At 45.2% G+C, this 27,685-nt stretch overlaps 2 long non-coding RNA genes across 6 annotated transcripts in view; one reads left to right on the top strand and one right to left on the bottom strand.

Annotated features, from left to right (window-relative positions):
- Positions 1–22,463, top strand: part of LOC135229514 (uncharacterized) — a 947,039-nt gene extending 924,576 nt beyond the window's left edge. For 4 of the 5 annotated variants that reach the window (XR_010320200.1, XR_010320198.1, XR_010320196.1 and 1 more), the window contains 4 exons: positions 5,566–5,713; positions 12,727–12,901; positions 16,955–17,073; positions 17,321–22,463. This is a non-coding gene — a long non-coding RNA (uncharacterized LOC135229514). The remainder of the gene's footprint in view (positions 1–5,565; positions 5,714–12,726; positions 12,902–16,954; positions 17,074–17,320) is intronic. The other variant, XR_010320199.1, reaches the window with a different exon arrangement.
- The window catches only part of LOC135229515 (uncharacterized), a 1,091,601-nt gene that overhangs the window by 945,024 nt on the left and 118,892 nt on the right, over positions 1–27,685 (bottom strand). The gene's annotated exons all lie outside the window — the stretch shown is intronic.

Raw genomic sequence — 27,685 nt, 5'->3', positions numbered from 1 at the left:
GTGAGATGAAGCCTCGCCATTCTTGCTTCTAAGGAATATTCTGGCTGTACTTCTTTCAAGACAGATTTGTTCATTCTTTTGGCAGTCCGTGGTATATTCAATATTCTTTGCAAATACCGTAATTCAGTGCCTTCAATTTTTCTTTAGTCTTCCTTATTCATTGCCCACCTTTCGTGTGCGTATGAGGTGACTGAAAACACCATGGCTTGAGTCAGGCGCACATTAGTTTTCAAGGTGACATCTGTGCATTTGAACACTTTAAAGAGGTCTCTGGCAGCAGATTTGCCCAATGCAATGTGTCGTTTGATTTCTTGACTGCTGCTTCCGTGGGTGTTTATTGTGGATCCAAGTAAAATGAAGCCCTTAGTGATGTCAACATTTTCTCCGTTGTCATGATGTTGCTTATTGGTCCTGTTGTTAGGCTGTTGGTCTGTAGTCTTTGATTTTCTTCAGTAAATGCTTTACGGCCTCTTCACTTTCAACAAGCGAGATTGTATCATCTGCATATCTCAGGTTATTAATGAGTCTTCCTCCAATCCTGACGCCTTATTCTTCTTCAGACAGCCCAGCTTCTCGGATTATTTGCTCATCATACAGGTCAAATAGGTATGGTGAAAGGATACAATGGAGATGCACACCTGTCTTGACTTTAAACCATGCAGTATTCCTTGTTCTGTTTAGATGACTGCCTCTTTTTCTATGTACAGGTTTCTCATGAGAACAATTAAGTGTCCTGGAAATCTCATTCTTCCCCATGTTATCCATAATTTGTTATGAGCTGGAGTAGGTCTCAGAAAAAATGTGCCATTTCTTCCAGTTGGTCCTGCACGGCTGCCTACTTCCCTAGGCATGATTCTTCACACTGCTCCATCTTCTTTCCTGTGTGTGTCTCCTGCCCTCCTCAGTGGCTGGGGAAAATGATAGTAGTCCACTATGAGATTTATTCTTTTATTATACTTTATTTTATCATTTGTTTTTATAACATAGTTCCGTTAAAATCAAGGGTAATAAAAATGTTTGTGTGATGGAAGTGGATAATCCCACCCATTGTGTCCATCTAAAGTTTCATGAGAAAACTGTGCCCACAACAGAGGGCTCCCACTCCTCTGGCTCACTGTATTTTCTCCTTGTTTATTTGCTCTTCCCTCTTTCCTGATGCATGCATGGGACCACTGAGCTACAGGACTCCACAATTCTCCTTTTCATACCAGTGTTACTGTAATCTTGGGTTCATGGGCTGCCTTGCCACAGATTTACTCATTCTGTTTCTGTTAATTATTTCATTACTTAAAAATCTCTCATGAATTTTTCCAGAAGTACATTCTATTCCTCAAAAACTTGGAAGCAATGGGAAAGTATGCAATAAATAACAAGAAAACATACGTAATGCATAGAATAAATTATTAACGTTCCGATATGTCTGTTATCTTACTTACATTGGCATGTATGCGTATTAGAGTCTCTGGTTGATGCAAATGGTTAATATCTTGAGCTGCTGACAGAAAGTTGGAGTTCAGGTCCACCCAGAATTGCTGTGAAAGAGAGGTCTGGCAGCCTACTTCCGAAAACTCAGCCATTGGAACCCCTATGGAGTACAGTTCTACTCTGGTACAGTGGTGTCATCATGAATCAGAACTGACTCAGTGGCAACTGGTTTCATGTGTGTATTAGCGCACACATTTATGTATATTAACACGGATATTATATCCTGATATTTTCATTCATCATTAGTCTTTTCTCATGATAAATTTTTTTTTTTAATGAGGGCATTAAATTACTTTATAATATTCTGTGTGCATGTAGTATATGTTTTTTAACGATTTGACTATAGTTGCAATAATAAATGTGCATGTTTCTAGTAATCTTCAACGTATACTTACATCTTTTTAACATACATCTCTGTCATTAAATCTCTTTGTTTAATTATTGTTTAACACTCTTTACGCCTAAGAGATGGTCTCAGAAGCAGCCCTGATCAGTTTTTCTCCCTCTTACTCATGAAGCCCCTTAATGTATCCCAAGGTATCAACTACGAAGGATTTTACGTACTTATCGTTTGTTTATTTTTCTTTCAGTCAGTATATTCCATGGGCCAGAAATAGTCTATGTTATGCAGATACAGTGGTGAAAGGTACACACTGTCCCTGTCGTCATGAAGGGGACAACCCAGTGCAGGTGGGAGGAGCACTGGGGAAATGCAGCTGAGAGCAAGGACAGACAACCCTCCAGGAACCACACTGGACTTCAGAGAGGCTTGTTGGCTGCTGTTCACCTGGCAGGCTTCTAGATACCCGAGTACCCTTGGGCTTGGTGCCTGCTCCTCTCTCTGTTGACACCCTCCCTCTAGGATGCCTCAGTGAGTTCACTGCTGTCTATTTGTAGCTAAGGACGTGAGGTTTATACCTCCATCCATTCAAACTCCTCCTGGGTCCAGACTCATATATTCAAATGTCAGCCTAACTCTCTGTATTGACCTCTTTATGCATTATAATGATACATTCCTCATATGGCCATCATGAAAGCAAACATGAAAGGAAAAGCACAGGAGTGCCTGGCACCAGTGTAGGTACTCAATGAACATTAGCTGTTGGTATTATCCTTGACATCTCCGTGTGGGGTGAAGTTTTATTACCTGACATCTCCATGTGAATATCTAACACCTACACCATGTTATCTAGGCTATGAAACAATTCTTGGTTCCAACCACCATTCTTTTCTTATCCATGAATTTCTCAAGGCTTTGGTGATGGGATTGTGTGTTTTTCCACACAATGGATGTGATTAGGAATGGTTGGCCAGGTCCTACACAATAAATTGCTCCAGCATTCCTTTGGGTGACCATTGAGACAAGTTTCAGCCAACAAATGTAGCAAAGAATTGGAACCACTCTCAGCTGTTCATGCGAGTACTCTCAATCCAGAATATCTGGTAAGTCGACTGTTAGGGATTGAATTGTGTCCCTCCAAAATGTATGTGGAAATCCTAACCCCTGTACCTGTAAATCTGACCTTGTTAGGAAAGAGGGGGCCTGCTTTTATTATGTGAATGAGGTCATACCAATGTAGGGTGGGTCCTAAGCCTAACTCTTCTTAGTTATAAAAGGAGCAGAATACACACAGACACAAACAGGTGAAAAGGAAGACAGACAAAGAAGACAGATGCTTCTAGAAGGCCAGGAACACAAATGATTGCTGGCATCTACTAGAAGCTGAGGTAGACAAGGAAGGACCTCCCACTACAGCCATGCCCTGAATTCGAACGACTACCTGCTAAACTGTGAGAAAATAAATTTCTGTTCTTTAAAGCCACCCAGTTGTGTTATTTTTTGTTATGGAGGGACTAGGTAGCTAACACACATACCCGTTCTTATAAGTTCAGCCCAGTGCAGAATAATTTTCTTCCCTCCTTGGTCTAGACCACCCGAACCTGCTCTTTCCCTATCAGTGTCCTTTGCTTTCACCTAAGAGCTATGACAGAGTCAGCTTGATGCTGATGCATTGAAATTTCAATTTATTTTTTATTTATGATTACTATTAATTCCATTATTTTCTACAGTTTTCAATGGAGACAGTCCTATAATCTATGAATAGCATTTATACTTTTTCTCTTTTTGTACTAGCTTACACTTCCGGTGTTCAATGTTTAATAAAAGTAATGATAGAAGCACCCTTATTTTATTGTTTATTAATTTTAAAGAGAATGTCCCACACGTCACCATGAACTATCATGCTAGTTGTAGTTTTCCACGTTCGGGAACTCCTTTTCTGTTCTATATTTGCTCCTAGTCCTTATCTCTCCGTGTGATTGGATTTTATCAACCTGCTTTGCCCCCATCTCTTGAGGTGAGCATATGTCTTCGCTTCTTTCACCTATGCATGTGGTGAGTGAAATTACTAAATCTTTAACGTTCACTCAAATTTGTATGCCTACAATAAACCGCCTTGATCATGGCATGTTACGTGGTTTATACTTTGCTGGATTTCCTTTGCTGGCATCTTACGTAGGGTTTTGCATTTCAGTTACTGAGTGTGCTTGTCCTCTAACTCTTCTTCTACCATCCTTCTCTAAAATTTGTTATCATTTTTAAACTAGGCTTAAGGATCAAGTTAGGGGAGTATCTCATGGTTTTCTAATCTCTGTTGACTATGTACAAGATTAAAATGACTGTTTCTTGCATGTTTGCTGGAACCTGACTGGAAACGATCTAGGTCTGCCATTTTCTTTGTAGGGAGATCTTGAACTACTGACCCATTTTATTTAGTGGTTAAAGGCATCTTCTGGTGCTAATTTACTTAGAAAAAATTCTGATGCATGTTCTAGGTTGCTCGAATCTCATCTTCAAATATTGATTATCAGGGCTTGTAGCCTCATGCAAGGCAATTCATCAATCCCAGATTTCCCCAAAGTCAGGCTCTGCAACTCTTCCCGGTACCAAATTCCCTCATTTAAGACTTATTTGCAAAGAGACAACAGTATGCTATCTATGCAGTTGTTTATCCGCAACCTTCTTGAGTCCATAATGTGAGGATACAGTCTTCTAATACTTTTTTTGTAATTGTTCTCTTTCTTATTTTTTTTTTCCTTTTTTCACTGCCAATACCCACCCCCCCCAGTCTAGTAGTTTTAAAGTTGTGCGTTTCAGGTTCAAGTCTGTAATCCAACTGAGCTTCTGTGTGTGCTGCATGTGTGCATCAAAAGAACGCGCTTCTAGAAGCAGAAAGCAGGCAGTGCGACTGTTGGGTGGTTGGTGGGGTAGGGGGAGGGGAGCTGCTGCCCAGAGAGGGCGCCCGAGGGAGGCAGGAGATGCCGGGCTGCCCACCGCAAGCCCACAGGCTCCAAGGAGGAGGAACCTGCGTGCGCCATGAGCCTTTTGAGACAGGCCCAAGCCCACCCAGCCGGGTGCTAACCTCGCATCCGCCAGGCTTGCAGGTTCCACCAGGACTAGGGGAAGCCTAAGGCCGAGGAGGGCAAGGTCTAGGGTCTGGACCTGAGAACTGGTTCTGCCACTTGTGATCGCAGCGCTTATGCTGGAAAGGAGGGCAGGAAGCATATCGCAACGTGTGTCCGGACGATGACCCAGAACGGGGGAGCTGTGGTCACCCACGGACTCTGGGTCTGCATATGGAGGCCCCCAGGGTGCAATTCCAGGAGCAGAAGGCAAAGCCACAGAGGCCAAAGTGCACCTCGCCGATGCTTCCCAGGGGCATTTCCCCAAATATGGGGAGCAGTCCCTCCTCTGGGCTAGGGACTTTGTTTCCTCCATTGTCATCACTGACTGTGAGCAGAATCTAGTCTATGCAGACTAATGAGGAGTTATCAAAATGAGCTCCAAACTCCGGATTTGAGTTAAGGATCATAAATTAACACAGAGAAATATGACTTTAGCAATAAGTGACTGTTTGAAGCCCAAGTTGCCTTAAAACACGGAATTTCAGTCTTTCAGCTCCTCTGCTAATCTAGTGACTAAGAACAGGATCTCACTGGAGCTCAAAGATGTGGGGCACTGGGAATACTCTGGGTCTGTCTGCTCACGGCTGATTGCCTGATCCCAGTTTTATTATACAGCTTAAATACAGACCAGAAGAGGAGTTTGGGGCTTGACACCTGACATCTTAACACCAGTTCCTGTTTCTTGAGGAAGGAAGAGGTAAAATAAATCAGCGTTTACTGTGTAGTTCTCCATCCCCAGAAGTCCTGATGAAGACCCTCTCAGGTAAGGATTGACAGGGAGTGGCTTGGTTTACTATTCAACTTTGTCCTTCAGTCACTTTGTTTATGTCCTGTATGTAAACTATTATGCATTGACAGAAGCATTCTAATTCTTATGCAGAATGACTAGACCTGCTGCAGAATGACTATATTGTGCCTCCCTTGGGCACCCCTGTCTGCGCAGCACCCCCCACCCCCAACTGCCCAACCGCCTCTCTCCTGGCATTCTGCTTCTAGAAGTATGTTCTTTTGATGCAGAGATGCAGCACACACAGAATCCCAGCTGGATTACAGACTTGAACCTGAAGACCTTATGCAGAATGACTATTTATGAACCCCTAAGCTTAGTACTAAAGCAGGTACTTACTCCTCAGAGAAGGCCCTGGGGGAGGTTGATACATGCATTCCCCAGTGCTCCTGCTGCTCTAGAAGTGCCTGAAATGCCTCTCTGGGAAAGGCCTTCAGAGTAGGCTCATGGCCCACGTGGGAATTCAGGCCTATTTTTCTGTTAGAACATCTCATTTCGCTCTGAAAATTTTATTATCCAGTTTATTCACCAGGCATGAGTACAGACATCTCATATTTTCAAAATAATCCCATTCTCTAATACTAATTTGCCACCAAGAGTATATTCCAAAGTGTTTCCAATAGGCTAGAAAGTCTTTCCAAAGAGGGGAGTCCTGCGCCATGTTGTGCAGTGACAGCAGGGTTGGCATAATATGTTTACCCAGATACCTACCACTTTTTAAAAATTTTTTATTGTGCTTTATTTGAAACTTTACAGAGCAAATTACTTTCTTGTTCAGCCATTTATACACAATTGTTTTGTGACATTGGTGGCAATATTCATGATGTGTCAGTATTCTCTTCTATGCTCCAGTTCCCCGTTTCCATCCGCCATGATTCCTGTTCCATCCTGCCCTCTTTTCTGTGCTTTTGGGCAGGTTTTGCACTTTTGGTCTCATACACACGATTGAACTAAGAAACACTTTCTTCACGTGTGTTATTGTTTGTTTTATAGACCTGTCTAATCTTTGGCTGAACGGCAAACTTCAGAAGGTACTTTCCACTTTGTTGCTTTCCATAATTCCTGAAATTCCAAGCCTGCCACCTGAAGAACTTCCTTAGTGTTTCATTTAGAACAAGTCTGGTGGCGATGAATTCTCTTAAGCGTCCTTCACCTGAGAATGTCAGTATTTTTCCTTTACTCATGAAGGAAATAACAGCCTATAGAACACTGGGTTAATGTTTCTTTTCTTTCAGTGTTGAAAAAATGTTGTTTTCACAGCCTTTTGGCCTCCATGGCTTCTGATGATGAATACAGAGTCATTCCAATTGTTTCTCCTGTGTGAGATGAGTTGTTTTCTCTCTAGCTTCTTTGAAGATATTTTCTTGGTCCTTGTTATTCCACAATTGACAGTGAGGCATTTGGGCGTAAAATTATGTGAGTTTAACTTGTTGGAGTTTGCATAGCTTGTTGAATCTGTAAGTTTATGTCTTTCAACAAATTGGGAAAGTGTTGAGCCAGTATTTCTTTAGATACTTTTTTCTACACCACATATTTTCTCTACACCTTATGGAATTCCAGTAAATAAATGTTAGATATTTTTGGATTTTTTTGAGGCTCTGTTCATTTTTTTTTTCAATATTTGTCCTCTGTTTTCAGATTGGATATTTTCAATTGAACTATTTTCATCTCATTGATCCTTTTGTCTGTCAACAGCATTCCGCTGATCAAGTGAATTTTTTATCTCTATTTTTCCTGTCTAAAATTTTCATTCGTGAATGGTTTCTATGTATTTTTCTATTTTTCTAAGGTGTGCCCGTTACTTCTTTGAGCGTGGTTAAAGTAGCTTTTTAAAGTTTTTGTCTATGATTCCAAGACTATGTCTTACTTCAATCTTACAGAAAATGTTGATGTTGTTTGTTTTAGCAATCACTTGACCCAGTTATGTTCAGGCTGCAGGTTCTTTCCCAACTTCTGGATGCTGTGGCTCAGATGTCAGTTCAGATTTTGAAGACTTTGCGATGATATTTGGTTGTAATCTATGGGAGTGTCACTCAGTCTGGGACCTTGTTGGTGTTCTAACCCATAATGCAGTTCTCAAAGGATTGATCTACTTCTTGGAGTCAGAGCAAAGCATATGCAACTATGGGAGTGGAGGGGGGTATGAAAAACAACTTTATGGTATCCCTCTCTTGAGCCACCTGGTCTCTGTCTCTCTGAGGCTCTCTGATGTCTGAGCAGCTACCTTCCTTGTCCACTGGCAAGAATGTTGGGGCTTTAATCTCTTCATTCTGCCGTGCAATTAAGTGACTGGGTCTGCCTATGAGGCCAAATATTGGTAAGATGGAGAAAATGTAACAGAGATTCCTCTATATTATTTGGTCCTTATATACTTAGGTCAGAGAGAAGGCACACTGTTTCTGGTGATACTTCCAAACAGGTGTGGAGAAAAAGGCATTAACAGGTGGATAGCTGCATACTAGGTGTTACGGATTAAACTCTGTCTTCCCAAAATGTATATATCAGCTTGACTAGGCCATGCTTCCCAGTATTGTGCGATTATCCACCATTTTGTCAGCTGGTGTGATTTTCCAATGTATTGTAAATCCTACCTCTAGGATGTTAATGAGCGAAGATTTGAAGCAGTTATGTTAAGGAGGCAGGGCTCAATCTACAAGATTAAGTTGTGTTTTAAGTCAGTCTCTTTTGAGATATAAAAGAGAAAAGAGCAGAGAGACAGGGGGACCTCAGTACCACCAAGAAAGAAGTGTCAGGAGCAGTGCATCCTTTGGACCTAGGATCCCTGTGCTGAGAACCTTCTTGTCCAGGGGAAGATTGGTGACAAAGACCTTCCCCTAGGAGTGACAGAGAGAAAGTCTTCCCCTGGAATTGGCACCCTGAATTTGGACTTATAGCCTCCTAGACTGTGAGGGAATAATTTTCTTTGTTAAAGTCATCCGTTTGTGGTATTTCTGTTACAGGAGCACTAGATATCTAAGACACTAGGTACCAGGAGATGTACATTTCCCAGCTCTTTCACTCCCAGGGCCACTATGACTAAGTAGCCATTGCCATAAATCCATGTGAGCAGACTATTCTGATTACTGCTTTGACTCTACTGTCTGTTATGGTAACCACACCCACCTTGTCTTTGTTGATTGAGTGCCACCACTTGGCTGCTACCACCACGGGGTCCAGTCAACTGCATTGTAGTTAGGTGTCTTAATTCAGTTAGGGCAGTTCTCACTGTGGACTCTTACTTACATAAAATAGCAACCACAGAAGTCTTCAATAATGCTGGGGCTTGCTGCACAAATTTGTACCTCACCGCTATGGTACAAAGAAAGCCCTCTGGGCACTCCGTGTGTGGGTCTGTGGGTCCAGCCTAATAAATCCATTCTAACCTGCCAGTTTCCCTCAGCCTTTGGTTACCTTCTCCTACAGTATACAATGGCAGATCTGCCATTTCCACTTGATTTATTGTAGGCCACCACTTAATCCATGCTTCAGTAAACCAACCAAATAAACTATGACGTCCTTTTCTAACCTCTCAAGCTGAAACACTGAATGAAGAATCTATGCTTCCTGGGTCTATATCAATAAACTCAGACTAATCCACCTTTATGTTGCTTGCACCATTATCCCACACCCATAATAGCCATTCCCACACATGTTCACCAGGTTTCTGTATGTATGTATGTATTAGAAAAATCAAGCAGTTCTTTTGGAGTTTAGCATACCTTCTCCTGGGTCACACTTCATAGTTCACCTTTTGGGGCTTGTTGGGACTGAAGTCTAGGTATAGGTCTAGAAGCAAAAATGGGCAGTGGCAGTGGGATGTTCAGCCGTGTCTTATAAGACATCTGCCTAAGGTGATGCCCCAGGCAATGCCCCAGATACCACCCCAGGAGATAACTCAAACAAGACACTTCAGGCACAGCTGAGGGTAATCTCATTAGATGGAGGTGGAAGGGATAATTGTTTTACTGGGAAGGGTGCCTTAGCAGGCAAAATTAGAGAATCTCTTCAGATGGGAGTAAGAGGTCTGGTTCTGTTAGGAAGAGCGATTCAACAGAAATTGGAGGTTCATTGTCCCCCGCTTCCTGACTGTCTGCCCATATGTCCTCATCCCAAGTTTCAGGATCCCATTTCTTCCCAATCAGTGCCCTCACTCTAACTTCAGACACCATTTGAGGCTGGATATTCAACTGGCGCTTTAATTCAGTCACTCTTATGATAAGAATCTGAGTTTATTTTTGGCAGCATTAGCCTTGTTACTATAAGAAATATGGTTTTCTTTCTGGGCACAAGTGGCAGCTTTCAGATCTTGTATGTGGTGCTTCAGCTTTGAGCCCATTTCTTTCATTCACCAGTGTGACTAGCAAAAGCAGGACTAACCAAGCAGCTTCCTTATTATTCTTATTCTGACAAAATTATAGAAAAGTATCAAATATGTAATCAGGCAGAGCCTTGTCTCTCACAAATATTTGATCCAGTGGTAGTAGTATTTTGCGTATTTCTATTGTCACCTCCCACCATGGATTAGCAATAGCCTGTTTACTACTGGAGACAGTCATCAGTGCCTTTAAGACTAGCCAGACTTGAGAATCAATTCAGAAAACTCATCCTTAAGATTTGGTTCCTCTAGAACCACAGTAGGTACCAAATGTCTTAGCTGGGATCTCTAGAGATGCAAAACTAGTGAAGAGAATATATATATATGGAAAACCTAGTCGCATAATGGTTAATAGCTATAGCTGCTAACCAAAAGGTTAGCAGTTCGAATCCACCAGGCGCTCCTTGGGAACTCTGTGGGGCAGTTCTACTTTGTCCTGTAGGGTCACTATGAGTTGGAACCGACTCGATGGCAATGGGTATATATATATACACACACACACATACACACATACATATATATATGCATACATATGTTAGTTGTGGCTGTTAGATGCCATCGATCCTGTGTAAAACAGAATGAAACACCGCCTGATCCTGAACCATCCTCACAATCATTGCTATGTTTGAGCCCATTCTTGCAGCCATTGTGTCAGTTCATGTTGTTGAGCGCCTTCCTCTTTTTTTCTGACCCTCAGCTTTTCCAAGCATGATGAGCCTCTCCTGGGACAGGTCCCTCCTGAAAATATGTCCAAGGCACGTGAGACGAAGTCTCGCCATCCTTGCTTCTAAGGTGCATTCTTGGTGTACTTCTTCCAAGATGGTTTTGTTTATTCTTCTGGCAGTCCATGGTATATTCAGTATTCTTTGCCAACACCATATTTTAAATGAATCAGTTCTTCGGTTTTCCGTATTCATTGTCTAACTTGCTCAAGCATGTGAGGTGATAGAAAATATCATGGCTTTGCTCAGGCACACCTTAGTCCTCAAAGTGACATCTTTCTTTCTCAACACTTCAAGGAGGTCTTTTGCAACAGATTTGCCCAATGCAATACATTGTTTGAATTCTTGACTGCTGCTTCTGTGGGCATTGATTATGGATTCAAGTTAAATGAAATGCTTGATGACTTCAGTATTTTCTCTGTTTATCATGGTGTTGCTTACTGGTCCAGTTGTGAGAATTTTTGTTTTCTTTATGTTGAGGTGTAATCCATACTGAAGGCTGTAGTGGTTGCTCTTCATCAGTAACTGCTTCAAGTCCTCTTTACTTTCAGCAAGCAAGGTCGTATCAGCTGCATATCATAGGTTGTTAGTGAATCTTTCTCCAAAACTAATGCCATGTTCTTGTTCTTCGAGACCAGCTTCTCAGAATGTTTGCTCAGCATACAGATTGAGTAAGTATGGTGAAAGGATACCACCATGACACATAACTTTCTGATTTTAAACCACACGGTATCCCCTTGCCCTACTCAAATGACTGCCTCTTGGTCTATGTAGATATTCCGCATGAATACAGTTAAGTGTTCTGGAATTCCCATTCTTTGCTAAGCTATCCATAATTTGTCGTGAGCCACACAGTTGAGTGTGCTTGTATAGGAAACAAAAATAGGTAAACATCTTACTGATATTCTCTACTTTCAGCCAAGATCCATCAGACATCAGAAATGATATCCCACGTTCCATGTCTTCCTCTGAATCCAGCTTGAATTTTTGGTAGTTGCCTGTCTGTGTACTGCTGCAACTGTTTTTAAATTATATTCAGCAAAATTTTTCTTGCGTGGGATGTTAATGACGTTGCTCGATAATTTCCGCATTGCGTTGGACCACCTCTCTTTGAAATGGGTACACATATAGATCTTTTCCAGTCATTTGGTCAGGTAGCTGTCTTCCAAATATATTGGAATAGTCAAGTGAGCGCCTCCAGCACTGCGTCCCTGTGTTGAAACATCTCATTTGGTACTCCATCAGTTCCTGGAGCCGTGTTTTTTGCCAATGCCTTCAGTGCAGGTTGGAGTTCTTCCTTCAGTACCATCAGCTCTTGATCCAATGCTACCTCCTGAAATGGTTGAACGTCGACCAATTCTTTTTGGCGTATTGAGTCTGTGTATTCCTTCCGTCTTCTTTTGATGTTTCCTGTGTTGTTCGATATTTTGCCCATAGAATCCTTCCTTCAGTATTGCACCTAGAGGCTTGAATATTTCCTTCAGTTCTTTCAGTTTGAGAAATGCCAGGTGTTTTCTTCCCTTTTGGTTTTCTAACTCCAGATCTGTTCACATTATTATTATCATACTTTGTCTTCTCCAGCTTCCCTTTCAGGTATTCTGTTGAGCTCTTTTACTTTATTTTTCCTTCCATTCTCTTTAGCTACTGTACATTCAAGAGCAAGATTCAGAGTCTCTTGTGACATCCTCTTTGGTCTTTGCTTTCTTTCCTGTCTTTCTAATGACTTTTTGTTTTTTTCATATATGATGTCCTTGCTATCATCCCACAACTAATCTGGTCTTCGATCATTAGTGTGCAGTGCATCAAATCTATTCTTGAGATGGTCTCTAAATTCAGGTTTGATATACTCAAGGGCATACTTTGACTCATGGACTTGTTTTAATTTTCTTCAGCTTCTACTTGAACGTGAATATGAGCAACTGATCATCTGTTCTGAAGTCAGCCCCTGGCCTGATTCTGACTCATGGTATTGACCTTCTCCATCATCACCTTCCACAAATTTGATTCCTATCTATTCTGCCTGGAATGGTTCACGAGTATAATCACCATTTATGTTCCTGACGAAAGGTATGTGCAATGAATAAGTCATTGGTCTTGCCAAATTCTATCATGTAAGCTTCATTGTCATTTCTATCATCAATACCTTATTTTCCAACTGCTGATTTGTCTGCTTTGTTTTCAACTTCGCATTCTAATTACGTAATTATCAGTACATCTTGATTGATGAATGCATCACGTTTGATCAGTTTCAAACTGCGGAACTTGGTAAAAACCTTCAACCTCTTCATCTTTCACATTCATAATTTGTGTGTAAATTTGAATAATAGTCTTATTAACTGGTCTTCCTGGTAGGCCTGTGAATATTATCCTATTGATCGTAGTGTTCTACTTCAGAAAAGATCTTGAAATGTTCTTTTTATCGATGAATATGATGCCGTTCTCTTCAGTATCTCAATCCTGGCATAGTAGAACATATCATTGTCTAGTTTAAAATGTCCAAAACCAAGCTATTTCAGCTCACTAATGCCTTGGATTACTGACCTTTATGCATTCCATTTCATTTTTGATGACTTCCAATTTCCCTAGATTCATACTTCCTTCATTTCACGTTCTGATTATTAAAGGATATTTGCATCAGTTTCTTCTCATTATGAGTTGTGCCCCATCAGGAAACGTCATTAAAGTGGGATCTACTTTGAGAAGGTAGCTCTTCCCCACTCATATTTTGAGTGCCTTCCAACCTAAGGGGTTATCCTCTGTCATTCAATCAGACAGTGTTCCAGTACTATTTGTAAGATTTCACTGGCCAGTTGTTTTTAGAAATAGGTCACTAGGTCCTTTTTCCTAGTCTGTCTAAATCCAGAGCTCCACTCAAACCAGTCTACCATGGGTGAACATGGTGGTATTTGAAATACCGGTGGCATAGCTTCTAACATCACAGCAACATGCAAGCCACCACAGTACAACAAACTGACAGAAGAGTGGTGGGAGTTAAAAATAGGAAGAACCAAAAAGAGTGCTTCTTCCATGTCTGCTGATTTAGAGGAACCATGAGAAATTGTCAAGTGAAGAGTGATTCAGAGAAAAACATGGGTAGAGTGTGACCTAATTTCCATAAAAACAAACAAATGAATGTACTTACATGTGTCCCGGCAAAAAGAAGTGTGTAAAAGGGTACATATGTATCTTTGGACACTGGACACTTTGGGGGAGCAGGTACAATATACTTATGTGGGGATGGCTCTTATTATAACTTCTGTATACAAATCTCTTGTTAAATGTGTTATAAGAATGTAAAACTTTTTAAAGTTTAATAACATCATAGGTGTATGTGTGTGTATTTGAAACCTTTTTTTTTTTTTGACTATTTGATATATGTGTTTTTTCGTTATCTAGTGTGGCTATAGCAGAGATTCCACAAGTGGATGCCTTTAACAAACAGAAACTTATTCTCTCACAGTTTAAGAAGCAAGAAGTTTGAAGTCAGGGCACCAGCTCTAGGAGAAAGCTTTCTCTCTTTGTGGCTCTGGGGGAAAGTCCTTGTCATCCATCTTCCCCTGGCCTAGGAAATTCTCAGCGCGTGGACGCTGGGTCAAAAGGACATGCTCCACTCCATGCACTTCTTCCTTGGTGGTATGAGGTCCCTCTCATTTCTGCTCACTTTTCTCTTTGTATCTCAAAAGAGACTGACTCAAGACTCACCCTTATCCTGTAGATTGTGTCCTCCCTCATTAACCTAACTGCCTCTAATCCCGCCTCATTAACATTACAGAGGTTAGAATTTACAACACATAAGTAATCACATCAGATCACAAAATGCAGGACAACCACACAATACTGGGAATCATGGCCTGGCCAGGTTGGCACACATTTTGGGGGACACTATTCAATCCATAACAATAGAGAAAACACTGTCTTCAATGCCAGATTCAGAGACTTTTATCCATCTATGAAGGGCAAACACAGAAATTGAACAAAATTCAGACCAGCGAATTATTGCTTGCTCTTGTAACTAATGACTTCTTCTGGTCTCTATGCCTCGAAATGGCCAAAAAGAATTCTGTGAGGATTAATGCAGTTATTGCTAAAACATCTACTGAATTTGCATGTCTACAGGTAAGGAAGAATACTTGATTCGTTAAGTAACACAGGGACCCTTAGACTATTGTTCTCCTTCTCTGATATGCCACTATCACCTTCTCCCCTTGTTGCTCTCCTGAAAAACCCACACTTGTATATTCTAGGCTTTTTTTCAGGATTGAATTTGCAGGAAGTTGAAGATATATCTTTGAAAGATAAAGAAGACTTTGGCCACATTGTCTTTAGACAGTCGAACTTCCCAGCCAACCTCTGTGCAGGATGGGAATTCACAATCCCTCCTACTCAGTACCTCTGAGCAGGACGGGATTTCTGTTTCATTATCAGGAGACTGTGGAATTCACCCCTCTTCAGAAAACTTACTTTCCTTTGCCTCAAACTGTCCCTCTCAGGATCTGTCACGGTCACTCTGAGAAATTCACATGGGCAGCCTGTATGGAAGTGCCCATCCTAGAGGCCCTGCCCTCCCTTCCTTGCTCCATAGGGATTCCTCTGACACTTGGGGTCACATCTCCCAGGGAGTACACACCTCTGGCACTTCCAGGGATTCCCAGGCCCTGGGATACTGTGGATGGGACTTGGAACTCAATCTGTTTCTTCCCATCCTCACCTTTGGTTATCTGTGTTCTGTCTTCACCAGATTTAGGAGGCCTTGTCTTCTCTTTGCTCGTTTCATCTCAGTCAGGCTTTTCTATTCCAACTCTCTGATCTCAGAACAGATCAGGTTAGACCACAGAAAAGAGAAAGACCAAGCAAACATCACTGATCTGTGCAGAAGCTGCTGGGAAGGGATTCGATTCTCATTGGTTTAGGGTTTTATGCCCGCTGCTCACCGGCAGGCAGGTTCCCCCCAGAGTCTGGCTTCTGTCTGGTACCTTGTACTACAAAGAACTCAGTGACCAGCCCACCTTCACAATCACACCTCCCTTAGAGCTATCTTTGCAGAGGCTCTTTCTCAGACTTCCATGTCCCACTGAAATCCCATTTCTCTTTCCTTACAAACATTATGCTCATTCTCAGGGCCCTGAGACCTCATCTGCAGGTGAGTCTTGTCCTCTTCTCTCCTTGGCGGGGGAAGCTTTTGAGTGGACCTCATGTCTTCGGACAGCTATCCTGGGGCTTCTTCCACCCTGGTGCCGTAGGGCTGCATCTCTCTTTGTACTAGAGGGGGCGTGGAAGGGGCACAAGGCTAAAAGAGGATGGATTTTCCAGGTGAGGTGGGTTTAAGAAGCCTGAATGAACTTCTTCCCTGAAGGGTGCATATTTTGCAGTCCAGACATCCTGCTTCTCTCAGTCTAAGAGTCCTAGCACGTCTTCAGGTGCTTTCTCCTTTGACCTTGAGGCCATGCCTGCAATCTCTGCAGCCAGGTCACCCACATGTGTAGCAGCACCAGTAGGTGTGGTAGCTTCTTCAGCCCCTGTCTCCTGCTCCAGATGCTCCTGGAGGTGCCTGGCTCTTCTTGCCAGGACTCCAGGATGCTGACCAGGGACTCAGTGTTGGTTAAAGGATGTCGGCCAGTGACCACGTGTCCTCATTTCCTTTGAAGGCTTAGGCTAGTTGCCTGGGCAGAAGACAGCCAAGGTCAGTCTGAGCCTAGACACCTAGTGACCGACCTGTGACACTGCAGCGAGTGATAGATGTTAATTTCCATACTCAGGTATCCGCAGGTGGCGGACTCAGAGTGGTCGGAGGTGAAGTGTAACTAGAGATCACACAATCATGAGGGCACGGGCCAAAGGTCAGGGAAAATAGCTGAGGTCGTGGAGCTCTAGCGGAGCCAGTCTAGGGCACAGGCCTCCCTCCTGTATGTGGCAAAGAGGCGATCCATATGCCGCCATGCGCAGACTCTGGACTGCTGGGGCCCTGGATGCCCGGATTTCGGCCTTGTCTTTGGAGAAGTGACGCGCATGCACTGTGCCACCGGGGGCTGTGCCCCAACAGAAGCAAAATCTTGACAATACGGGCTTCAGTTGACTTTGCCTGTGCTCTCCTTTGGCTGAGTGACTTCGTGTGTTTCCTAGCAGGTGAAGACATTCGTTGAGAGAGGCAATTTCCATGCGTGCAGGCAAAGTGTGTGCTGAGATGATGAGTTGCTGGAGACCAGGGTGGACTCTTCAGACCCAGAATAGGCCTCTGGCAGGTATGTGTCAATGTTTTCTGCCCATGGCACTCACCCGGGTATTTGCATAGAATGTTATCAGCGGAATTAGTAGTCTCCGGAGAGGCTGCCCCGTGTCAGCAAGCTTCACCTGGCCAGGGTCCACCCGTGATGTAGCTCCCCAATCAATGACTACTCTCTAGACCTTCCAGATAGACTAGCAGATCTTCTCTGCCCATGGGCAACCAGTAGAGCCAGAGGCCTTCTCCCTTTGCTCTTTCGTCTCTAGGCATTCTATCAGGCACTCCAAGCTGTGAAGTGCATGGGGGGAGAAAGAAGAGATTTCAGAGAATGAACACATACAGAGAGAGAGGCAAGAGATGGTGAGTGGGGATGTCTTGCATACTGATATCCTGAGGAAAGTGGGAAAATTGGACCCTGGCTTGCTCTGCCAATGCCGTGAAGCAGTCCGCACCAGGGGCTCCCTTGTGCCTGCATAGCCTTTCCCAGGGTGTGCTCAAATCCTTTGGCCACTAGGTGTCCTAGGTCACAATGGAGGACCCTGTGTCATCTGCCTGGTGGACTGGATCTCTGCCATTGGCTAAGTCTTGTCACCAGGCCCATCATAAGCTCTGCCCACTCTTCCGGTGGGGAGACTCTCTCCATGGTGATGGCAAAGAAACCTTAGTCCCGCCCACCTGGCCTTGACTTCACCTACCTGGCCTGCTGACCCTCACCCAGACCTCTGTGTGGATGAAAATGAATGTCCACCAGTGGCCCAGTGTCAGCGTCTGGTATAAAGGATTCGGGACGTTTCCTGAGGCAGAAGGCAGCCTACGTCTGCGGGTACCTGGAAGTCTAGTGACTTGTGATGCTGCTGCCAGTGAGAAATGGTGACTCCCACACTCACATATCCCCTGGTGGCAGAATGATAGTGATGGGTGGAGAAACATGGCTCCGGAGCACATGTTCAGTGGGGCACCGGCCAAATGTCAGGGCCAGGAGTGGACGTCGTGGAGCTGCATGGCGTGCCAGTGAAGGGCCCAAGGATTTCTCCAATGAGGCAAAATGCAGATCAAGCCAAGGAACACAAAGATAAAGCAGCTGAAGAAATTAAAAAGGTTACTCAAGAACATAGTTAAAAATTTAATAAGCTGCAAGAAACCATAGAGAGACTGCAATCAGAGATTCAGAAGATTAACAATAAAATTACAGAGTCAGAAAACTCAATAGAAAGTAATAAGAGCACAATTGAGGAATTGGAAGGCAGAATTACTGAGATGGAAGATCAAACTCTTGGGACTAATATATTTGAAGAGAAAGCAGATAAAAGAATTTTAAATGAAGAAATCCAAAGAATCATGTGGGACTTTATCAAGAGAAATAACTATGAGTGATTTCAGTACCAGAACAGGGAGGGCTAACAGAAAATACAGAGGGAACTGTTGAAGATTTGTTGGCAGAACTTCCCTGATATCATGAAAGATGCTCATCGAATTCCACATACGGTAGATCTCAAAAGAAAGTGACCGAGACACATAATAATCAAACTTGCCAAAATCAAATATAAAGAGAATTTTAAGAGAGGCTAGGGATAAAGGAAGTCACCAACAAAGGAGAGTAAATAATAAAAAACTTGGACTACTCAGCAGAAATCATGCAGGCAAGAAGGCAAAGGGATGACTTACACAAAATATTGAAGGAAAAAAATTGCCAGCCAGGAATCAAACCATAACCCTGGCCCTCTGGCCTTCGGGCCCTCTGGCCTTAGCCCTCTAACTCTAGCCCCTAAGCCCTGAGCCCCAAAGCCCCTAAGACCCTAAGCCCTTAGGTCCTAACCCCCAAGGCCCTAAACTCTAACCCTAACCCAAACCCTAACCCCTATTCCCTAAACTCTACAACCTAAACACCTACACCCCAAAACACTACACATCAAAACCCTACACACTAAACCCTATACTCTAAGCCTCAAACCCTAAACCCAAACCTCAAATCCCAAACCCCAAACCCTAAACCTAACCGTAAACCCTAAACCCTAACACCTAACCCTAACCCCTAACCACCCTAACCCTAATGACCCTAACCCTCGAACCCTAACCCTCTAACGCTAACATGAAACCCTAATCCGAAACCCTAACCCTCTAACTCTAACCTCTAACCCTAACCCTCTAACCCTAGCCCTAATCCTAACCCCAACCTCCAAACCTAACCCCAAACCCTAAACCTCAAATCCCTAGCCCTAAACCTAAGAATGAGCCTAAGCCTAACCCTATCACTTAACTCTAAACCCTAAACCATAACACTTAAAACCCTAACACCCTTAGCCCTAACACATTTAACCCTAACACCCTAAACGCCAAAACCCTAAACACTAACACCCTTAACTCCAACCCCTAACCCCTAAACCCTAAGCTTAAACACTAAACCGTCTAACCCTCTAACCCTAATACCCTAAACCCTAACCCCAGCCCCCAGCCTTAACGCTCACTCTAAGCCTTAAACCTTAAGCCCTAAACCCTAGGCTCTAAGCCCTAAGCCCTAAACTCTAAATCCTAAAACCCTAAACTCTAAGCCCTAAGCCTAACCCTCTAATCCTAAACCCTAAAACCTTACCCCAAACCCATCCCAAACCCCTAAACCTGAACCCCTAAGCCCTAGCCCTAACCCTAATCCTCTAAGCCTAACCCTCTAACCCTAACTCTCTAACCCTAACCACAACACCAACCCCAACCTCTGAACCCAAAAACCCTAACCCCCTAACCCCAAGCTTCTGAACCCTAAGCCTAAACCCTCTAACCCTAAATCCTAACCTTCACCCCCTCACACCCTCACCTTCTCACTCCCTCACTCTATAATCTTCTCAACTTCTAACCCCCTCACCCTCTAACCCCTCACCCTCTAACTCCCTCAATCTCTAACCCCCAACCCTCTAGACCCCAACCCTCTAACACCCACCCTCTAACCCCAAACCACATATCCCAAACAGACCCAACACCAACCCCAACCCTAAACCTAAACCCTGACCCCTAAAACCTAAACCAAACCCTAACGACTAAACCCCAAAACCCTAAACCCCAAACTGCAACCCCTAACACCTAACCTTAACTCCAAACTCTAACCTCAAACCCTAAACCTAACCCTAACACCTAACCCCAACCAAAAAACCCTAACCCTAAACTCTAACCCCAAACCCTAACGACCCTAACTCTAACAACCCTAACCTTAACATCCCTAAGCCCAAACCCTAACCCTTTTTGTTAGCAGCCATAGCACTTAACCACTAGCCACCAGGGTTTCCATGAGCAGTCACAGGAATAGACACATGCACACCCGTGTTCACTGCAACATTATTCACAGTTGCAAAAAGATGGAAACAACCTAAGTGCTCGTCCACAGAGGAATGGATAAACAAACTACGGTACATACACAGTGGAACACTACACGACAATAAAGACCAATGATGAATCTCCGAAACATCTCACACCATGGATGAATCTGGGGCGCATCACACTAAGTCAATCACAAAACGTCATATACAGTAAGAGACCACTATCATAAAAACTCATGAAAACATTTACGCACAGAAACAATCCTTGATGTTCACCAGGGAGACGAAGAGCGGGTAGAGAAAAGCCAACTAAACAATAACCAAAAAAACCAAACCCACTGCTGTCGAGTTGATTCCAGCTCATAGCGACCCTACAGGACAGATTAGAACTGCCCCCATAGAGTTTCCAAGGAGTGCTTGGTGGATTCGAACTGCAGACCTTTGGTTAGCACCGGTGGCTCTTAACCACTACGCCACCAGGGTTTCCAACCAAACAACAGATCGGTGGTAACTCTGGCGAAGGAAAGACGGTACACAAGACTGGGGAATCAATCTCAGCCTCACTCTAACCCTAACCCTAAACCACTTGTGCCCGAGCCTAGTAACCCCAGCCCTAACCCCAACCCCCAACCACCTAAAACCTGTACCCCTAAACCTAACTCCCAAACCTCTAACCCCCAAACCTGGACCCCTAACACCAAACCCTAACCCCTAACCCTAATCCTCTAACCCTTCTGCATCTCTGGGCCTCTCGACTCTCCGTCTATTTTCTTCCTCCAAATCCTACTAACACTCAGTGGAATTTTGAAGTTTGAGCTGTGCTTTGCTTCTTGTTGTCTCCACCGGTCCCATCAAGGCACTGCATCATTTGCTCTGCTTCACTATTCAGTTCCAAAACCATGGCTTAGAATCGCCTGACACTGGACTTCAGCGATTCGGTGCAAGGCCGCGAGAGGGCGCGCGCACCGCCGGTTCTGTTCTGCCCACCAGGCCCTCTGAGCATGGGAACCTCCTGGACCTAAGCCCGGACGACCTGGGTACCGCTCCAGTGGCGACAGCAGAAGCTTTTCTTCCCGAGGGACCCAACGCCCCAGGGCGCTCTCTCAATACTCCCGTTAATGCTATGATTATCCTAACCCACTCCTTCTGTGCGACCTAGTGGGTCCTCTACCAGGTCCAGCCTTCACGACCCGCACCCCCCTGCCGTGGTCATGTACAGGAACCTGCAGGGCCGCGCCCTCCCCGCCCAAGCTCTGCCCCTCCATACCCTGATGCCCTGCAGGCCTCTACTAGGTACCCGCCCAGGGGAGAGTTGTCGCCCCGCACGGGTCGGGGGACACGAGGGAACATTCGGAAACCACCCCCAGGCACGAAGCCGACTGCCGGATTGCCGGTATTGAGACCATGTGAGCAGGGCTGCCCCGCCAACTGGAGCCTGCAGGACATCACTCACGTTTGTCAGCTTCTCACCGCCCTCTGGGCTCCGGGTCCCAGAGCAGCCAATCCCCCGGGGGGGGAGGGGGGGCGGTCCGTCCGCAGGTGCTGGAAGATCGGGTTGGTGCCCATGGCCGGAGCGCTTAAAACCCTTAGAAACCCTCATAAACCGTCAGCTCCAGACTTTCAAATGTCAGCCTGAGAGACACCTAATCTCCAACCTAAAAAAAAAAAACAAAACACACCCGTTGCCATCGAGTCAATTCTGACTCATAGCGACGCTATAGGACAGAGTAGAACTGCCCCACAGTTTCCAGGGAGCGCCTGGTGGATTCAAACTGCCAACCTTTTGGCTAGCAGCCTTAGCACGTAACCACTACGCCACCAGGGTAACCCACTAAACCTACTGCCACCAGGGTAGAGGCTCCAAATCCCGCCAGTGTGAGGAACCCTCAAATCCCCTCAGCACCAGAGACCGCGTCCACAGCGACCGGTACACAGCGCCGCACAAACGTTTAAGTTAACAAACAACATGGTTGCTCAGGACCCCTTCCTGCTACCCCACCCCTGCCACGCAGAGGGGGAGCGGGACCCGGCATCCACACTGTTAACAGACACTGAATCGCTGCTGCATCCACAAGGAGTAGGATCCCCGCGCTGCTCCACAGATTCCCAGGACCCCTTCCTTTCCCGGTGGGGCCGCGCCGACGCCCCAGCCCCGAGAGTAGACCAGCCGGGCGCGGGCGCGGGCGCGGGCGCGGGCGCGGGCGCGGGCGCGGGGTGCCTCAGCCTCCCAGGCACAGTGCCCAAAACAGTAAGGGGCAGCAGAGCCTTGGGCAGGGGATCCCTCTCTCCCCTGTCCGTGGCACCCTACGGAGTCTGGTGGGGGTGGGAGGAGGAATGGGGGCGAGTGCCCCGCCCTCAGTCTGGAATCTCACCCCCCCCGGGCGAACTCTGGGCCTTGGTTTCCCCCCTGGCACAGGGAGCAGGTGGGGGGCGGGGTGGGCAGGCCCCCATCCCCCAGCTTGGCCCGCAAACCCGCCCCGGGCAGAGTAGGGACCTGGGCGCAGCCCTGGACACGGCCTTTCTCCCCAAGCCCTTCAAGCCCCCAGGCCCGAGGGCACTCCGCAGCTGGATCCCGCGGCTGGACCCCCACCCCCGCCCCCCGCAAATCCACGGGGCTGCAAATTTTGCAGACCAGCTGCGTCTCCCGGGCCAGAGGCTCCCTCTCGCAGACCCTAGAGTGGCTGCGTCCGCCCGCCCCCGTGCCGCGTCCGCCCCTGGGGATCACTCGGGACGGGGTACGCCTGAGGGGGCGATGCGAGCTGCTAACCCAACGTCCGGACTCTCCAACCTCTGGAGCCCCCGGGATGCTGGCACTGGGACCCTCCCTCCTGGCGCCTTCCCTCCACACCTTCGAGGGGCCGGGCTTGTTCAGTCTGGGAGCCGGTCCCTCCAGCCAGGTGTCGGAGTTTCATACCTTTCAGAGAACACGGCAGGGAACGCAGCATGAACAGTATCCTCTCTAAGGCGCGCCATCCGGCCCGGGCCCCTCACCACCCGTCCCAGCACTTCCGGGAGTAACTGGCTGGACGGCGAGGAACATGGCTGCCGGCCCCGCCCAGCGGCCCGGGTGTGGGGCGGGCGTGGGGGAGTTGGGTCTCCAGAGGGGAGGGTGGGGTCTAGAAGCAAGGACAAGGCCTAGGTGTACGGGGTGAGGAGACAGGAGACGTCAGGAGAGGGCCCTCTCCGGCGCAGAGTTAAGTATTGGAGGTGCAACGGTTAAGTGCTTGGCTAACTGAAAGGTGGGCCGTTGGAACCCACCAGCTCAGGGGTTGAAAAGATCTGGAGATGGGCTCCCGTAAAGATTCTAACCAAACAAAATCCAAACCAGTTGCTGTTGAATCAATTCCAACTCATAGTGACCCTATAGGGCAGAGCAGAACTGCCCCATAGGGTTTCTGAGGCTATAAGTCTTTACAGAAGCAGACTGCCATGTCTTTCCGCAAAGAACCAACTGGTGGATTCAAACTGTCCACCCTTTGGTTAGCAGCCGAGCTCTTAACCACGGTGCCACCAGGGCTGCGCCATAAAGACTGCAACCTAGGAAACCTTGTGAGGCAATTCTAAGTTGTCATACAAGGTTGATATGAGTCAGAATCTCTTGATGGCACACGACCATGATTGTACTAAGAAAAATTCCTCCAGGGCATCTGTCTACATGACCCCTGAAGCACATATGCATGCACGCTATCAAAGCAGTGCGGCCAAAGACAGGAAATTGGAATAGAGACATTATAGAGTGGACAGTGAAAAGTGATTTCTGAGGGGCATGCAGCTCAAGCGGAGGAGGTAGCATACAACTAAATGCCCTTCTCCTTCTATTGTTCAATGGTCTTGAGAAAGAATGTGTCCCAGGAATTAACTGTAGCCCAGGAGAACTTGAAGACAGCAAATACAGAGGACTGGTGAGGATGCTTCTGCAGTGGTCAGGGTGAGCAGTGATGGTGGCAGTGCAGGTGGGAACAGTGGGCAGGCTTCAGGTGAACTTTGGAGCTTGAGCTGCCAAGAATTGCTGGTGGATCAGATGTATGGGATGAGGGGAATGGAGAATCAAAGGTGACTTCTAGAATTCAGGCTACCATGAGCGCATGGTCACCAGAGCCATTCTCTACCATGTGGAAAACCATGGAGGAACAAACTTGAGAAAATGACCAAAAGATTTTTTTCCGGACATGTTAGATTTGGATGTCTGAGGTCATCCAAGTGTGGAGAACAGTTCCCAGCTGTGGATACCACTGTGAGGTTTTCCAGGTTCTAAGAATTTGAAGATCATCAGCCTATAGCTGATTTGAAAGCCACTGGTGGTGCGATGATTATGCATTTGGCTGCTACCAAAAGGTCTGCAGTTTGAATCTACCAGTCCCTCCTTGGAAACCCTGTGGGGAGGCTCTACTCTGTCCTGTAGGGTCCCTATGAGTGAGAATCCACTCGATACCAACTTTTTTTTGTTTTGTTTTGTTTTAATACTAAGCTCAGAAAAGTTGTGTGTCAGGGTTGTATTTTTTCACAATACTTATCCAAGCAGTTCGAATCTACCAGCCACTCCTTGGAAACCCTATGGGTCAATTCTACTCTGTCCTTTAGGGTCGCTATGAGATAGAATTGACCCAACAGCAATGGACTTAGAACTTGGACTTAGAGGAGCCCTTTCTTTGTCAAAGCTGAAAGTTTTACTTCATACTTTTAAAAACTGCCATGTCTCATGCTACGTGGCTACCCTTAAAAAAAACATTTTTGGTGCTAACTTGACTTGTCCTTGGTGAAGGGCTCTGTATTCATTTTCAAGGGCTACCGTAGTAAATTACCAAAAACTCAGTGTCTTTAAAAAAACATATAATCCATACAGTCCAAGAAGCTGGACTCTATGAAGAAGAAGGGGCACCAGGATTGGAGGAAGACTCATTAACAGCCTAGACATGCAGATGACACAAACTTGCTTACTGAAAGTGAAGAGGATTTGAAGATGAGGATCAAAGACTTCAGCCTTCAGTATGGATTACACTTCAACATAAAGTAAACAAAAATCCTCACAACTGGAACAAGAAAAAAATCACGATAAACAGATAAAATACTGAAGTCGTCAAGGATTTCATTTTACTTGGATCCACAATCAATACCCATGGAAGCAGCCGTCAAGAAATCAAATGACATATTTTATTGGGCAAATCTGCTACAAAAGACCTCTTTAAAGTGTTAAAAATCGAAGATGTCCCTTTGAGGACTAAGGTGTGCCTGAACCAAGCCATCATATTTTCAGTCGCCTCATGTGCAGCTAAAGCTGGACAATGAATAAGGAAGGCAAAAGAACTGAAACTTGAATTATGTTGTTGGTGAAGAATAATGAATATGCCATGGACTGCTAGAAGAATGAACACACCTGTCTTGGAAGAAGTACAGCCAGAATGCTCCTTAGAAAGGTGGGTGGCAAGACTTGGTCTCACGTACTCTGGACATATTATCAGGAGGAATCAGCCCCTGGAAAAAGACATCGTGCTTGGTAAAGTAGAGGGTCAGTGAAAAAGACAAAGAGCCTCAATGAGACAGATTGACACTGTGGCTGCAACAGTGGGCTCAGACATAGCAATGAGAAAGGCCCAGGGCTGGGCACTGTTCCGTTCTGTTGTACACAGGGTCGCTATGAGTTGGAACTGACTCAACAGCACCTAACAAAAACATCATAAACTCACTAGATCTCCTGGGGATAGAATGTCATATTCACTGTAGAGTAGATAGAGTTTCTTTGTTTGTTTGTTTACCATATTTACTAATACTATGATTTACATTTGATAACTTCCACAATCTGTTGGATCGCTTTTCTTTGGAATGGACACAAACGTGCATCTCTTGCAGCCTGTTGGCCAGGTAGCTAGCTTCCAAATTTCTTTGCATGGTGGAGTGAGCATGTACAGTGCTGCATCTGTTTGTTGAACCAACTCAGTGGGTATTCTGTCAGCTCCTGGAGCCTTGTTTTTCACCAGTGCCTTCAGTGTAGCTTGGACTTCTTGCTTCACTACTACCAGTTCTTCATCATATGCCACCTCATGAAACGACTGAAAGTCGACCATTTCTTTTGGTACTGTGACTCTGTGTATTCTTTCCATCTTTTGTGTGTGTGTGCTTTAAGTGAAACTTTACAAATCAAGTCAGTCTCTCATACAAAAATTTGTATATGGCTTGCTATATACTCCTAGTTCCTCTCCCACTAATGAGACAGCACACTCCTTCTCTCAGCCCTGTATTCCCCGTGTCCATTCAGCCACTTTCTGTCCCCCTCTGCCTTCTCATCTCCAATCCAAACGGGAGCTGCCCACATAGTCTCATGTGTCCACTTGAGACAAGAAGGTCACTCCTCACCACTATCATTTTCTATCCTATAATCCAGTCCAATCCCTGTCTGAAGAGTTGGCTTTGGGAATGGTTCCAGTCTTGGGCCAACAGAAGGTCTGGGGACCGTGACCTCCAGGGTTCCTCTAGTCTCAGTCAGATTATTAAGTCTGATTTTTTTATGGGACTTTGAGGTCTGCAATCTCACTGCTCTCGTGCTCCATCAGGGATGCTCTGTTTCGTTCCCTGTCGGGGCAGTCTTCGGTTGTAGACGGGCATCATCTAGTTCTTCTGGTCTCAGGCTGATGTAGTCTCGGATTTACGGGGCCATTTCTGTCTTCTGGACTCATAATTACCTTGTATCTTTGGTGTTCTTCATTCTCCTTTGCTCCAGGTAGGTTGAGACCAATGGATGCATCTTAGATGGCCGCTTGATAGTGTTTTTAAGACTGCAGACGCCACTCACCAAAGTGGGATGCAGAATGTTTTCTTAATAGATTTTATTATGTCAATTGACCTAGATGTCCCCTGAAAACATGGTCCCCCAAATGCTGCCCCTGCTACTCTGGCCTTCGGAGCATTTGGTTTATTCAGGAAACTGCTTTTGATTTAGTCCAGTTATGCTGACCTCTCCTTTATTGTATGTTGTCTTTCCCTTCACCTAAAATAGTTCTTGTCTACTATCTAAATTTGCGAATATCCTTCTCCCTCCCTTTCTCCCCACCCTCGTACCCATCAAAGAATATTTTCTTCTCTGTTTAAACTATTTCTCAAGTTCTTACAATAGTGGTCTCATACAATATTCGTCCTTTTGCAACTGACTAATTTCACTCAGCCTAATGCCCTCCAGATTCCTCCAAGCTATGAAATATTTCATGGATTCATCATTGTTCTTGATCTATGTGAAGTATTCCATCGTGTGAATGTACCACAATTTATTTATCCATTCATCTGTTGATGGGCACCTTGGTTACTTCCATCTTTTTGCTATTGTAAACAGTGCTG

This window comes from Loxodonta africana, unplaced genomic scaffold (genome assembly GCF_030014295.1).
Source record: "Loxodonta africana isolate mLoxAfr1 unplaced genomic scaffold, mLoxAfr1.hap2 scaffold_33, whole genome shotgun sequence".
Classification (NCBI taxonomy): Eukaryota; Metazoa; Chordata; class Mammalia; order Proboscidea; family Elephantidae; genus Loxodonta; species Loxodonta africana.
This window is presented reverse-complemented; position numbering and strand designations above follow the sequence as displayed.